This window comes from Canis lupus, chromosome 10 (genome assembly GCF_048164855.1).
Source record: "Canis lupus baileyi chromosome 10, mCanLup2.hap1, whole genome shotgun sequence".
Taxonomy (NCBI): domain Eukaryota; kingdom Metazoa; phylum Chordata; class Mammalia; order Carnivora; family Canidae; genus Canis; species Canis lupus.
The window spans coordinates 17,931,371-17,946,870 of NC_132847.1; positions in this window are offsets into that span (position 1 = coordinate 17,931,371).

A 15,500-nucleotide genomic window follows, 5' to 3' on the forward strand; every position below is an offset into this window, starting at 1 on the left:
TTTAAGGGTTAAAGCTGAAACAAAATAAGTAACAGTTTTAGGAGGCAGAAGTTGGAACAGATACTTATGTATGTAGGAAAAAAAATATGTATTCAAGTTCCTTTCTTAATGGCTTCATTGCATAGTGTTTTATTGAAACCCCGAAGCCTTCCTTTTGTAAATATATTGATAGATTTGGGGAGATGAGAAATTTTACTTGTCCACCATAAATCATTTTTAAAAAACCCTATAGTGAAGATGACATCAACTTTCAAAACTGAGACGTAAAAGGTATTGAAACACAATTATTTTCAAAAAATATTTTCACCTCAGAGCCCTGAATAAATTCTGAGATCTGATGTCTGAGATTTGAGGTGTGGGTCTCCTGAGACAAATTATGCCCAGGAAGGAGTTGTTGATTAGTCACCAAGTTGTAGAGTAGAGCCATGATCTCCAAAATGCCCAAATCATCAGATGTATATATGCAATCTGGGATCAAACTAACCCATGCCGGAAGTTATTTGCTGATTGTGAGGTGTAAAAGAAGGACTCTCCAAACTTTGTACCTCTTGTTTCTTAAAAGAATCATTGAATTATTTTCAGAAAAAAAAAATTTCCTCTTCAGAAGTAAGGCCTCCTCAGCCGGTAGTGTGGATTGGCTTGATGAGCCAGGGTCTAAGATTTCAGACCTTTCCAAGATCTTTTTTTTTTTTTCCTTTGGAATAGCATTCTCTGGCTGGATTTAGTATAGAATGGAAATTCTGTTTCCATTTTCCAGCCATAAACTACACTCATGTCTTGTCACAAAGCATACAAGATACGATTCTATCCCTCCATCCTATTGCCTTTCCCAATATCCTGATTGATGTTACTGTGCTTTAGGATAGGAAAAATTCCCTTTAAACCATCTTTCAAAGGTGATTTCCACCTTCACTTTTTTTCTAAGCCATATTACCAACCCTAAGAGCTTTAAATTTATGCTAGCTTTTAAGAAAGTGGCTCTCCCTGGATTCTTTGAAGTCTGAAAAGCTGGAAAGAAACATTGCTGCTGTCTATTTCAACTCCCTGACTTTACTTATAAAGAAACAGGGAGGCAAGGAGGTCAAAGGGCATGCTCCGTCATCTCCACCTCCTGGTTATAGCTGTATCACCTTACATGAGTGGTGTGAAGAGGAGTTCAAGCAGAATGGGCAGGTAATAAATCCATGAAGCAAAAAATGTCCATGTGCTAACTGTCATGACAGTATTTAAAAATAATCTTTCTCTCTTTCTTTTAGAGGTGGGGGGGAAACAAACATTTTATTTCTTAAAAAAAAAAAAACACAAAACCAAAAAAATATTATGAATACTGTATTTTCTTTTGAGATATTCCTAAACTTCAGTTTACATGTCTGGACAACCAGACGTATTTCTAGGTAGATTATGAAGGATTCCTTAGCAAAGGTTCTGTTTCTCAAAACACAGGATAATCAATCCAGGGTAAAGCTTCAAAGTTTCTTTATTTCCAAATAGACGCTTGAGCTGTTTTTCTTAGCTGAAGAGGCAGCTGTTTTTCTTAGCTGAAGAGGCAGACGAGGCAGATTACAGCATAATGTTCATAAAGGCTTTGGATATGGCCCTATCTCTGGCTTATCAAAGAGATGTCTGGATCCTCTAGGGGCACATATAGAGCTTCAGAGGATACACAATGAAGTATTTCAAGTTTGAAAGTACTCTTTATCCTTTTTTGTCATGCATTTTTTCCAACTTACTTCACTTCTTTCTTTCCCTCTATTTTCTGATAAGTGGAATGTTAGAAGAAGCTTGATGTAACTTTGAATTCAGCACTTCTCTGATATATAAATATTAATAGTCCTTAACAGTCACAACAAATGACAGCCTGGTTTCTGCCTGAACATACCTAACTTCTTAAGGAGTCCTTTGGGCTTTGAACCTGTTCTGCTTCTTGTTTCTTATTCTGTTTTGTTTTGTTTTTTAATAAAAATATTGCCCTTATGTACCATAAATGTGTCTTTTGGTAACTTTCACCAATTGGACATTGTTTTCCTCTGAAGTGACAAAATGCAGTTATTGTTGAGAACAACGGATGGATCTCTCCTCTCTCTGCTTGTCTTTCTGGAAGAGGCACTGACAGCTTTTTCTTTTCAAAGATGTATGTTGAGAGATAGTATCTGTTATCCCATAGGAAAACGGTTGAATAGGTTTGCTTGCAGACCTAATAGAAGATTGAGATTTCCTATGGACAGGCTTCCTCTCCTGTAATGCAACCCACTGTGTGCAGACATTATCTGGTGCTTTTTGTGTTGCTCTGTAGGAATCAGAGCTTAAGGAACTGGTACAAGAAACTGCTGGTGTTCTAGGTGCTGTGATGGCTGTAATGAACAGTCCTCTGTCTCTGAGTTTTAAGTCTTCTGCCAGCATCTATGAAACTGTATCAGGCTAAATTGTCAGATTGCAAGTATGCTAAGACCTCAGCTCTTTCATAGCTCTTGACATATCAGTATTCCCCTAGGATAAAAAAATAAAATCCCACTATCTTTAACCATCTCTCATACTGTCATGTATTTCAAATCATCCCTTGCTCTTATCAAACATTTTGGATGCTCTGCAGTTTAACTATATCTCTGCTGCATAGAAAGGAAAGTAACAATCCATATGTGGCCTGACTAAAATAAGTGAAAAAAAATTGCCATTTATTTTGTTCTGAAAGCCACATGTCATAAGGCAGCCCAGGATGAAATGATCTTTTTGGCAGCCACGTTGCTGTTGACTCATATCAAATTCATAGTCAACTTAAACTCTGGGGCATTCTTATCTATGCCAAGGTAAAAATTTATGCATGCCAATGTTTAGTCAAATAGAAGTTCCCATCCTATTCTTGTACAGTTTTTAAATTTTACACCTGAGGCCAGGAATTTAAATTTTCCTCTTTTTTTTTTTTTTTTTAATTTCAGTGTATTCTATATAGATTACCCTTCTAGGCTTTAAAAAAAAAAAAAAAAAAAAAACTTGACTCCTTCATTATCCTATTGATTGTGCTCCCTGGCTTTGTGTCATCCATAAAAAGGTTGAGCAAACCACCTATATCTTTATCCATGTTAATGATAAAACTTTGAAGGTATCAGAGCTGAAGAGAGAGACTTGGGCCATGCCACAGAGATCTCAGTGCATTTAAGGCATCAGTTGGCAGCAGCAAATGTAAGCAACTGTTCCCCACAGAAGCTCCATGGAGATGCTCCATGGAGATGCTCAGCAAGGGATGAGCACGAAGCATGAGGACTCATTTAAGTCTGCAATAGAGCTTAAGAAGACAGGGAAACCACCAAAGTGATATTTGTGTAACTTTCAGAGCTCAGCTGAAACGTTATGGATCCAAACTGGCAAGTGGGAGTCACACAAATGTCAGTAAGGGACTCAATCCACATTCCCTAGAGCTTAAAACGCATAGGCAGTGAAAAGACTTTTGGCGACATCCACCTCTCTGCCCAGCCCTGTCATTCTGGTTATACATGAAAATAATCATGTAATATCTGCCTGAAGAAAATTTCTCCCAGTGGCAGAGATCATCAATCACATGTTAATCCAGTTGAGAAAGCATGGAATGGTGATGGGGCACATACCTAGTTCTCTGGCAGCTTGGGTTCATTACTAGTTCCACGATGAGCTAGCTGGGAAGCTTTTTAAAGTCACTTAATTCCTCTGGGCCTCACTTCTTTGCTTGTAAATTGAGATGTTTAGATCACTAAATCTTCAAATACCTTTTACTTCTTAAAAAAATATTTATAGCTAAAGAAGTTGGGAATCATTTGCTAAACACTAATATGAAAGGTACTTGAAGGATGCAGATAGAATGCCGCAGGTCACACAGCCAGGGGGAGGCAAAGGGAAAATTTGAATCCAGTTTGTCCTAAATGCTTCCCTATCTACAAAGTGTCACAAGGAGTCCAACCAATAGTAGAAACTCTAAAAATAAGAGAAACTCTAGAAATAGAAATAAGGTTTTCTAGAAATACTAATTGAATCAACATTCTGCTGAAGGTTTAGTTGTTATTGTTATTTTTAAGAAACCACCAGGACGGAAAAGAGGTTTTATGGGCTAGAAAGTAGCCTTCAACATGGCTTGGAGGTTGTCTTAATATAGTGAGCTTTGTTTTGTTTTGGATACTCAGCCTGTTTACATTTAGCCTCCAGCCTTCACTAATTTTGTGACCTTGGGAAAATGGGTTACCTTTCTTACGGCTCATCTTCTTATCTGTATAATGGGTATGAGATTACTAGCATTTCTGCCACCAGACAGGTTGTTTTTGTTGTTGTTGTTGTCGTTTTACAAGGACTAAATGAGAAGTTGAGAATAGTACTTGACTAATAAGCTTTTAACAAATGTTGGCTCATTAACTATTACAGTGCAGGAGGGGTCTTTTACATGCATATCTCGCTGAGATAGTAAGACATTTAGATATGTGCCTCAAACACAAAACTCTGCCATTCAAAATTAGGCCATTAAGGACAAGTTTTATAAAACTGTGCTTTTGTGATTATTTCATTTGTTTTTTCCAAGTTGAGGATATATTGAAGAAAATGTCTATTTATTTATTTATTTATTTATTTATTTATTTATTTATTTAAAATGTCCATTTAAAGTGAAGATTACTTTGAGCTCTACCTAGTATCATAAAAGCTTTAACTCTGGAACTAGCATAGACCTCTAGGCATTGAGAGACAGGCTTTCTCTTTTTTCATTCCCCAGAGGTACTCTTTCATCACAATGTTTTTTTTCTTTACAGGAGCCAACTTGCAAAATCTTTGGAAGCAGAAAGGGTTCACTTTTAGGTTTCTAATCATTGTTTTGCTGATGACCTTGGTAAAGTCAATTGAGTTCCTTCATGGTCCCTCATAGAACAGAGATAATAAATGGGACAATTTAGCAAATAAATTAATGATTTTTATGAGTGCTTCGAATCTTGCCAAAATATTAAATATCAAAATATGAATATTTAAAAGAAACAGATTTCTGTTTGTTTTCCAGAAAGAAATAAATGAAGCACACATTTTATTGATAAAACAAGAAACATTACACATGTAACAAATGCTACTTTGATATCCCTGAGTAACATATTTGATGCTAGAACACTAGAGACTTGATGGTGAATGTTTTTTTGCAGGATAATCCCTGCTCCTTGCCAGCCTGCCTCCCCCCTCTAAGATAAGTAAAGGCTGCTGCAGCTATTTTTAGTTTTAAATTAGTTTTAAATAGGGAAAACATTAATCTTATTATTACCCTCCTCACAGAGTTCCAAGACTGAGCTTTCAAGGAGGTCACACTGTTCCTTTGAGTGATCTGTAACTGAAGTTTCAAAGAATACCCAGGAATGAAACTATGTGTTTATTTAAATATCTCACCAAGGAGGGCAAAATATGAGAATGATATGTCCTCTAACTTTTGCAAAGGAATTCTTGGCAATTACTCTGGCTGACTCTTTAAAATTGGATAGCTCTGCTCAGTACGTTGGACAGTTTTCCAGGATATCAGGTTATTGGCCATGGCTTTTTGTAGTGAGGTTTCTATGGGGCAAACACCTCTGGGAAGAAACCTCCAATTGGTGAATGCTATAGGATACCACTGGTAGGCTGAGTGGAGCAGCTCCTGTGGTCAGCTGCTATTATCCTCCAGAGAATTTTCTCAAAATGCCATCTCTCCCTTTTGCCCTGGGAGACATCTGCTTGTTTGCTTGGGTTGTTCTGCATTACTGGGTCATTTTCTACCACTGCTTACCTTTTTAGGGTATTTAAATTTAAGAAGTGAAAGCTTCCGAAGGCTGCAAAATCACAGTTTTCATTAATCTATTAATTCAATCATCGGCCTATAGCATTAGTGCCTAACGGGTATCAGGCACTGTACTAGACCCTTGTTAGGCTTACAGAGATAAATACAGAGCACCTACTCTTAAACAGTATATATTCTAGGTGGAAAGCAGGAAAAGTTTCAGATTCTGACTACTCACTACTTAATAATTTCTGAAGAAGTTAACATTTTGATAAAATTTTGCCCAAGATGCCTCTTAAAATCATGTTTTAATTTACCTTCTAGGAGCAAATTACTCTCTATTAATTTTTCAGTGGATATAATTTTAAAGCATTTCATAGAATTTGGTAAAATATGATATATGAGCAAATGTTATTGATATATGTAGGTGTCTTGAATGAGGTATTCACATCCCAGAACTAACCAATGCTTGCTTCATTTCTGGAAATGTCTTTCAAGTAGATGTACAGAAAACCTTTGGATTTAGACCAAATGAAGAATCATAAATTCTAGGAAGTTAAATTAAATCAGGTAAATGGTGATGAAAAGAGTTTCCAGGTAATCCAGACTCCTCCCCTAAGGAACCAGTGCTGAAGTCTATAAATGGGAAGAGGATTGATATTCAGATCACCTGACCTGTAAATGGTACTCACACTGCCTGAAAGCTCTGACTAATTTCAGGATGGGGACTACCGTTATCATTTTTATTTACCTCATATTTCCTACTCACCACACTGCTTTAGATATAACATATATTCACTAACTATTGGTCACATAGCACAGAAGCAAACTTAGTTAAGTGCCCAAATGTTTACTGATCCCTGTGGCCACTAACTACTGGCTATAATAAACTTCCATACACTGACTCTTAAGGTCAAACACATGGAAGGCCTGTTGCTGCCTTTTTAAAAAATTTCTATCCACTCTCTCTCATTTAAAAAATTACTACTAGGCCCTTTGTGAGCAAATTTTGTTTTTTTTGTGTGTGAGGCTTTTCCTCAGGGTTAATTTTCATGAGGGAGAAATTTTGCTTTCTAACCATCCCTTGAGCCCAATGTAAATGACATATTTAAATAGGAATATATTGATGGTTTTATCCCTTTTAAGCTAATCCTATCTTATATTAAATTTCTGCTTTTTAAAAGTCACTCCCCAGCCCCAGTTGGGAATGGAATTTGGTATAATAAACATTTACTTAATAAACATACCAGGACAAAAGAATTGAGGTGATAGATTATCTTACATTTAAACATCCACTGGCAAAAACTAACCAACTCTTTTTCAATTTAGCTTGACTGAATCTTTTTGGCTGGCAGCCTTTCTGCACTCAGCTGAACTGGCACTTTTCATATTTTAAAGAGATGCATGGATTTCCAAATTTAATCTTTAAACCCCTTATAGCTTGGTCTCTGCTATAATTCACTAATTCTCTTCCGCTTGTTCGAATGAAAGGAAAGGCTTACAGAGGAGGGATGAAATTATTTTGTTAAAAAATCAATAACAAACTTTAAAATGTATGTGGGGTCTTTTCATTCAAGAAGATCAAAATTCATTGTGTTATGCTTTATACTTTTTACATTTTCATGCATCTGTTTTTTCATATTATCGATTTGATAGGCAAGGCTCTGAGTTGCTATGTCATTTTCTTTTGTTCAATCATTTATTTGACAAAAAAAGCAGGGACAGTTTCCTGTGTGGAAGGCAATATACTGGACATACATTATGTCAGCATCACTGGCTTTGATATATTTAAAATCTAAGAAGATAGCTAAGGATTACAAATATCCAGCAGCCTATGGACTGCATATGGGCAAAGAAAGATGGGTCTCTGCTCATTGGTCATAATGAAGGAAGTACTATTTATCTTAGATTTTGAAGAGTAGGTGAAATTTCAATAAGCCAAATCAGAAGAAAGAGGATGAATGAATGATGTGACATAAGAGGAACAAGTCTGGAAAGTGGTAGATCTGAGTTTTGGCCACTGTCAGAAACTCATTTCATGAGCTTCAAGACCTCAGGGTCTTCATTTGTAAAATAAGGGATTGAGTAGGTGTTCTCTGGCATCCCCCCCCAGTATTACCATTTCATGACCTTGACAAAGCATGGAATTAGTATGGATGGTTTGGAATGAGCAATAATCAGGATGAGCTGGTGTGTGTGGGGGTCTATGTTGAAAGGTATAGTAGTAGGCTTTGGTCTGGGATATCAAACTAAGAAGATTATAGTGAACAATATTAATAATAATATCTAATATTAAAACAGTATTAGATTTTAGTCTGCAAGAGCAAAAACTTTTGGGTCTGTTCCACCCACTGTCTGACATTCAGTAAACAACATTAAATGGCCGGATATTTGCATGAGGTTTTGTCACTCTTCCCTTTGTACCTTCCAGTTGCTCCAATTAATTGATTTAGAAAAGTTTGGTTACTTTTTCCACTTCTCAGAGAGGAATCTGTTCCACTGTTTGAAATCTTTAAGACCCAATATTATCAATCTTGGCATCTCAAAGGAGGAGCCAAGATCCTTGAATGACATCCAAAACCCTTCCTTCTACCCTGCTTTTACATAAGTTGTTAGTTTTGTCAACAGGTTGGTAGCTTTAGGAACTCTTGAAAGAAGATATGAAGATATATTATTTCAGCTTGTGAAACATTTGTGAAAGATAACCTTCTCTGAGCCAGGTTCGATCAAGTTAAAATTAAAGTCACCGACCAACTCCTGTGGAGATGCTATTTGATTTCCACAACCTCAAAAAAATAAAAATAAAAATAAAAATAAAAATAAAGAGATTGGGGCAAGGGAGATTATTCCAGACAAACAGAGTTTCATCTTGCTCTGCAATATCTTATTACATTAAGGCATCACAGCTAATATATGAAGGAAAAAGGAGCTGGGGGGCTACAATGCTATGACAGTTGGACTTTTTCATAGGCAGAGAGAAGTAACTGTTTTTTATTTTTGAGTAGGAAATGGTTTGATTTGAACCTTTCATTAGGATTACTGACTTGAAGACAGAGTGCAGGACAGATGTGGGACAGTGGAGGAGGGAGACTGTATAGGCAGAGAAACTGCTAGGATGTTCATTAACAAGCTTTAACTGAAACTGATAATAATAAGACTGGAATGAAAGAGATTCAAGAACTGTTGAGAAAAAGACTAGAATGATCTAGAACAATGCTCTCCAGTAGAAACATAAAGCAATCCACACGGGTTAATTTAAATTTTCTCTGGGCCACATTAAAACAAAACAAAAAGAAATAAGATAAATTAATTTTAAGAATATATTTTAAGTCTGTATATCCAAAATATTGTCATTGCAACATGTGATTAATATAAAAAAGTATCAACGAGATATTTTACAGTTCTTGCTTATTCTACTGAGTGTTTGAAATCAGGTGTGCACTTTGCACTTGCAGCTCATCACAGTTCAGACTAGCCACATTTCAAGAACTCAATAGCCACCTATGACTAGTGACTATCATACTATTCACCATAACTTGAGAATAACAATAAATCATATATTGATTGGAGCCTGGAAGAAGAAGGGGGAAGAGTATGGGAGGGTTTGAGTCTCAAAGAAGCAAAGCAGCTTCTTTATTCAAATGGAAAATGTTAGAAGATGGGGACTGAGAATGGATATAGAGGATGAGAAAGTAATGATTCTCATTTTGACTTTCAGGCACCAGTGGAATAGCTGTTAAGAAATATGTAGCCTGCAATTATAAAGGAAAGGGTACAGTCTGACATGGAAGACAGAACTCAGAATGGAGATACAAACTCGGGAACTGGTTCTGGGGCAGGGGGCACAGATGGACGGTCATATTCAATCAGGTTACCAAGCTCAGGGAGAGGAGAGAGGCTTGAAAAATGCTGTAACCTGTGGGTTGGGGTGGGGGGATTGGGGGTGGGACAAGAAGAAAGGCGATGTGGTAAATGAGGCAGGGCCCGGGAAAGAGAGTCAAGTCCGCAAGTGCCAGAGTGAGGGGCTGCTGAGCTGAGGTCTACCTAGGATTCAGAAGGCACAGAAGACATGAGAGAAATGGAAGCACAATAGGAAAGAGGAAGTAAGAAGTGCATGTTTTACATTTGAGTGTCATCCTGCCATGAACTGGTTTAGAGAAACTACTGTTTTTCTAAGTTTTCATTTTCTACCTATAGTAATGGAATAATACAAGGTAACTCATAGTACTTGCCTTCTTTCCTGTGTGCCAAATACTATGCCAAGAGCTTTATAAACATTATCTTACTTAGTTTTCACAAAAGCCTTATGAAATAATTTTCAGGGGTCATGCTGTGATAGAGTATTATTAAATGATAATATGTCCAAGGGACCCATTTACGACTTATCCTAAAGACCTTTCTTCTTAATGAGGTTGTCAAGAAGTAGAGAGATGTATATGGAACACAGCAAATAGCAGATTCATAAATTTATGTAAATACACTTTTATCCTCCCCCCTAAATAAACACCATTTCTCTCAGCTTAACAACATGCTTTCTTAGGATATTGGGCATATTAATCCTCCAAACACCAAGTTATTTTATTAGGGTTTCTTCTGAAACCAACTTTGCCATACTAATTTGGTCTAAACTCTCTTAGGTCAGAAAACGACAAAATTTAAAAATATCTAGGCCCAGGAAAAGATTATGTTTTAGGCTTTTGGCAGAGGCTAACCTTGATCATTCTTAACTTGTGTTTGGCATAAACCTCCTATGATTTCATTCAGACCTTGTTTCCTTATATCTTCATAAATATATTATCTATCTTCTAGAAACTGAGCCCAAAATGACTTTGGCTTTTTTTCAAGCTGACAACAGCCAACCTTTAATGTTAAGTTGCTAGTTTAGAAATAACCTATGATTTTCATTCAACCATAGCAAAATAGTATTTGTAGAGTACTTGCTATTTACCAGGTATATTATGTGCTGATTATGAATTAATTTGTTTAAATATCCCGGGATTCTGTGAGTTGGATGCTACCATTATCCATAGTTTATAGATAAATCTAGGCAGAGTACATTTTTGTTATTTGTTCAAGATCACACAATTAGTAGGTTGTAGAGCTAGAATTCAAAGACAGTGTGAATACTGTATATTAACCAACAAGAATTAAAATTAAAAAAAAAAAAACAACACCCAAAGACAGTGTGGCTTTAACCACTAAGGTATATTATATTTCAAATAGAGAGTATGGATGTCCGGAATGCATAGAAACAGTCTCAAAAGTTTAGGCCCCACTTTAAGAGCCAATTATAATTCCTTAATCAATTTTACAAGCTAAATGGAAATTCTGTTATTTCATTATATCAGTGCTCATTTATTTAGTATCCATGATCCAGCATACAAAAGAGCATGTTGTAATGCATAACGATCATACAGAGTCCTTGCCCTTGAGTCATCTATAATCTAGTTGGGAAGACAAAATGACACATAGAACAGAGAGCAATAAAAGTAAATGTGTAGTTAAATGCTAAGTCATGTGGTGTGTTAAATTGTATACTAGAAGGATGAAACGAGGGAAAAGGCAGAGGGTCGGTGTGGGCTGGGAAAGACTCACACAGGATCTTAAATGAGAGAGAAAACCTGGATGAGGAAAGGAGAGGAAAGATACAACAGTCAGGAAGAGTAAGCTGGAGATGAATGAAGGTCCAGAGATGAGAAATGAGCTGGCATGGTGGTTTCTATTCCTCAATCCTCTCTCTCCTTCTCTCACCACCCCACTCTTTCTGTATGCACACACATTCCTACAATACTTACATGCTTATGGCTGCTTATGAGTGTGTATGTAGATACATACACAAAGATTTATCTCCAAATAATACCTGTCTTACACAAGTATTAAGATGTTTCTGATAAACTCAAATGTGATGGATTGCTGGGAAATGACAATTTGTTGTTCTGTTTTTGTTTTTGTTTTCTGAGAGAGAGTGAGTGTGTGTATACAAGCTGAGGGAATGCCATAGGGAGAGGAAGAAGAGAATCTTAGGCAGATTCCATGACCAGTGCAGAGCCCGACATGGGCCTCCATCTCACCACCCTGAGATCATGTCCTGAGCTGAAATCAAGAGTTGGACACTTAACTGCCTGAGCCACCCGGTACCCTCAATTTGTAATTTTTAAATCTGCAATGGATAACCCATAAAGTGAGAGGCTATGAGAGAGAAATAAAGTATTGACTATCCTTGACTATATCCAGCAAAACCACCTTCCTTTCAGAAATCAAGGATAGGCCAATACTTACACTAGGAAGATATTTTTATGAAAAAAAGAACTCTTTATATGGCTAAATTGATTGTTTTTTGATTGACATCATACTTTACTCTTAACTTGTACACATTTTTGGTTTATCATTGCTATGAGCAATAGAAAGAAAATTGCTCTGTAATATTATCCCTCTGTGTTCGGCAATAAAATCCAAGAAAAATAAAATATTCCTGCAGTACACTGAATTAGGTGACTGAGATGAAAATTTCCAGTTTTATGGGTTGAAGTAGAGTTGTGAATCATGGGCACTGTTTCTCAGAAAGCTGGGTTTCTGTAACCAGGATAAGGAATTCTTATAAAAAATTCACAATATCCTCTGCTGCTTCAATTGTGTAGAACAAAAGAACCAAAATTTCTGCTTTTATTTTTTTAAGATTTTGAGACACAGTAAATTGGATTTGGCTTATCACAGGAATTTTACAAATGGTAAAAAGATATTGCTTCAGGAGTACCTGGGTGGCTCAGTGGTTGAGTGTCTGCCTTCGGCTCAGGGTGTGATCCTGGGGTCCCTGCAGGGAGCCTGCTTCTCCCTCTGCCTACGTCTCTGCCTCTCTCTGTATGTCTCATGAATAAATAATACCTTAAAAAAAAGATATTGCTTCATTTTTAACTGAAAACAATTGTAGCCCATGGACTAGGATTTAAAAGCTATCTTATTTCATGTCAATGGAGTATGATATTCTTGTTCTATTAATGTATCTTTAACAACCCTCTGTGAGCAATTCGTGAAGGAAGAGCCATGTTTATATTCTGCAGATGTACTCAACTGGGCAATTCTATTTGGGCACTATCACATCTGGAAATTGACTAACATGGTAGAACCATGTAGCAAAATGATTCATTCCTCATTTCTTTTGCATAACCCATTATGAATTCATAGATGTTATAAAAACTATCAGTAGTAGTATTGTTTCTGATTCCATCAACAGTATGTATATCTGTATATGAGCCTTTGTGTCCAGGTATGAAACCAACACATTCACCTCTCAGAGTAATCACACATACTCTAGATTTCTAGAGTCACTTTTCCCTTTTCCCTTAACCAACACATTCACCTCTCAGAGTAATCACACATACTCTAGATTTCTAGTCACTTTTTCCTTAAAGATAAAGAGAGAGTGTGTGGTGGGGGAGAGGCAGAGGGAGAGAAGGAGAGAAAATCTCAAGCAGATTCCCTGCTGAAAGCAGAGCCCTACAAGGGGCTAGATCTCATGACCCTGAGATAATAACCTGAGCCAGAATCAGGAGTTGGACACTCATTCAACTGAGCCACCCAGGTGCCCCATTTTTTTCACTCTACTTCTGCATATATTTAAAACAATCTCTAATAACTAATTTTGTTCTACTTCATGTATGTAACAACATACAACATATATAATTAGTTAAAATATACAGTAAAATATAAAGAATAGTATATATTACAATAATTATACTATATACAACTATACGTAATTAACATAAGCCAATCTAAGATTAGTAAACTAAAAATTAGAGGGTAAGGGAAAATACTGGATGAAGACAAACTTAACAGTACCCTAGAGATAATTTAAGATGGAGAGATGCAATGATAACAAATGTATTAGGTATCTTTCAGTGCACAACAAATCAGAACAAAATTTAGAGGCTAAAAATAACAAACAACAAATATTTATTATCCCAAAATCCTATGGGAAAGGAATCTGGGCATATCCTAGGTGGGTGTCTCTGGACTAAGGTCTTCCATAGGGCTGCGATCAAGTTGTTGACAGGCACTTAAATTATTTCAAGGCTTGACTAGGTAAGTATCTTCTTCCAAACTGATTTATGTAGCTCTTGGCAGGTCTTATATCCTCACTGGCTGTTGGCCTGAGAGATCAGTTCTTTTCCCACATAGTTCTCCACCCTGGGTAGCTCCACAATATGGCAGTACCTTTATTTAGAGAGTAACTGAGAGGTCAAGCTTAAAACAGAAGTTACAATTTTTGTGTAACCTAGTTTTAGATGGCATGCCATTGCTTCTACTGTGTTCTGTTTCTTAGAAGCATATCTGTAAGTCCAGGCCATAAGGCAGAGGATGACATAAAGTGAAAATGCCTATAGGTGAGGCCCAATGGGGCCATAAGAGAGGCTGCCTGTTACAGCCTGCATTTTGGGTCCCAGTAATTCATATTCTTTCCTCATTCAAAATACATTCACCCATTTCCAAGGTCCCCAAAGTCTCATTCTATCATACAGGCAGCTCAAAGTCTAGCGTCTTATCCTCTAAATCAGATCCAGGTGTAAAAGAGGCTTCTCAGGCATAGCTGGTGCTGCTGCTGCTGCTGCTGCTGTTTCTGCTGCTGCTGCTGCTTCTTCTTCTAAAGATTTTATTTATTTCTTTGAGAGAGAGAGAAAAAGCATGAGTATGAGCTGTGGGGAGAGGTAGAGGGAGAAAGCAGACTCCTTGCTAAGCAGGGAGTCCAATGTGGGACTCAGTCCCAGGACTCTGAGATCATGACTTGAGCTGAAGGCAGATGCTTAACCCAGGCACACTGTCAGACATAGCTTCTTAAATACTGTACCTTGTGTGCAATTTCTCTCAACATACAGACTTGTGAAACTAAAGGTTCCTGTGATCTGCTCCTGATACACTCAACACATAATGGCGGAACAGATATAGGGTAACCATTATAAACATTTGTAGTCGGAAAAGGAGAAAAATGATAGTCACAAAGGAAACTTTGGTGCATAGCAATTCTAAAATCCACCTGAAAAAATGTTGGAAATTCCTTGATTGGGTCCAACAATCATTCTCCATGGCTATTGGCTCTGCTCTTGTTCTTTATTAGTCAGCTCTAGCTGCCAGAACTATACCATAGGCTGTGTGGCTTAAACAACAAAATTTATTTTTTCACAATCAGAAGGCCAGGAATTGAATATCAAAAGGTCCTCAGTGTTGGTGCCTGATGAGATCTTTTATCTTGGTTTGCAAATGGCGACCTTCTTACTGTGTCCTCAGATGGCCTTTCTTCTCTTTGTGCATATGCAACGAGAGAGAGAGAGAGAGAGAGAGAGAGAGAGAGAGAGATCTGGTGTCTCTTCCTCCTCCAAGAAATATGCCGGTCCTATCCAATTAGTGCTCTACTTTTATGACCTCCTTTAATTATAATTACCTCCTTAAAGGTCCTATATCCAAGTATAATCCCATGGAGGATTAGGACTTCAACTTCTGAATTTTAGGGACACAATATAGGCCATAAGAGGGCTCTTGGTTCTGCTTGCTGAGTCATCCCTCCTTTTTCATGAAAGACATCATACATTTGCAAATGAGTAGCTTTCTCAGCCTACTTTCTGACATTTTGGGGGATCCAACCACTCTTTGTACTTTTACACTGTTTCTGTCCTTTCGTACACTTTTAATCTTAAAGGGCCTTTTCTAGGACTGAATAATTCTCTGAGGCACTACCTTTGATCTTCTTGAGGTCTCAAAAGATTTT